Below are 1,316 nucleotides of genomic sequence, written 5' to 3' on the forward strand. Positions count from 1 at the left end.
GTGAAGGGAAGTTTTAAGTTCAGAAGTGAGGAAGGATCAGAGTAACTGAGCTGATTCTGCAGTGAACAGCAGTGTGTGATTGACGTCTCTGGGCTGATTCAACATCCAGGCATGATACGAGGTGTGTTTAAGTTATTTTAAGATGCTGTGGCCTGCCTTAGGGTATCACGAAATTCTGACACCCTGCCAAATAGATTTCCCTGGGGGAGGGGGATGATTGTCTTCTGATAGGCACACCCTCCTGATTGGCTGCCTGAATGCAATTATATAAAAAAAGTCCTTATTGACAGAGAAAAATGAATAATTTGTACTGGAGGAACACACGGGTCGTTGTTTCTTTTCTGCTGTGTGACTCATCCGGATCAAGCTGTCTATTTAGGATATCTACTAACGCACCAACTTGGAAAAGCTAAGCCATAAGCACTTCTTTTGTTTCCTAAAAAACAATCGCTGGGTGCCTTTTGATATATATATATATACATATATTATATTTTATATTTTATTTTTTATTTTTTTTAAGCCTGCCATGTTTTGGAATGAGAAGAGCACAGGCACTTTCTTGGCACATCTTCCATAACCTTTTCTGTTCGACCCTTAGACAGCACCACCTTTTTCTGGGCTTTCAACAGAAGTGCCTGACGCCTCTGAAGAGAGGAACCCTTACTACACGCCTGGGAGGTGAATGAGTCTGAAGGCTAGTACAACGTCACACATTACAATCATGTCGAGTCGCAAATACATTCCCGAAGCCCAGATTCAGAATGCCCAGCCCAATCTGTCAGCCCTCAACAGTGATCTTCCAGGGACAGAAGCAGGACATGAGCTCTTACCCCATGCATCCCCTTTCCTCCCACTAGAATATTTCATGGCAGTGCTCGTAGCCCCTGCTGTGGTGGACATGGCTGCAATGTCACTGCTCTGCAGGTAGAAACCGTGTAGATGCGGATCCATCCCGACGCACTTTTCTGCCTGTCTGCCTATCGCACAAGTGAACTGCCCTGTGCAGGGAATTTGCAAGAGCACATTCCCTCCCCAGCCTCCCTGCTGCCGTGTTCTGCCTTCTTCGTCCTGCCCCTTTGGCACAGCAGAATTGCCCTGTGTGCAATGCATCTGGTGAACAGAGTCTCTGCCCACAAAGGGAGGACAATGCTCATCCCTAAACATTGTAACATTTCTGAGAGCTTCTTCTCTCATACATTTTTTTTAAGTTGGCTGACTGTTAGCTCCTAAGTTCTTTCAGATGAGGTATTAATCAGGAATAGGYTAATATGCAAATAAATATATAACTCCCAATTAGAAAAAAAGGACTTCAGAGA

This window comes from Apteryx rowi, unplaced genomic scaffold (assembly GCF_003343035.1).
Source record: "Apteryx rowi isolate R43461 unplaced genomic scaffold, aptRow1 scaffold_3, whole genome shotgun sequence".
NCBI lineage: Eukaryota > Metazoa > Chordata > Aves > Apterygiformes > Apterygidae > Apteryx > Apteryx rowi.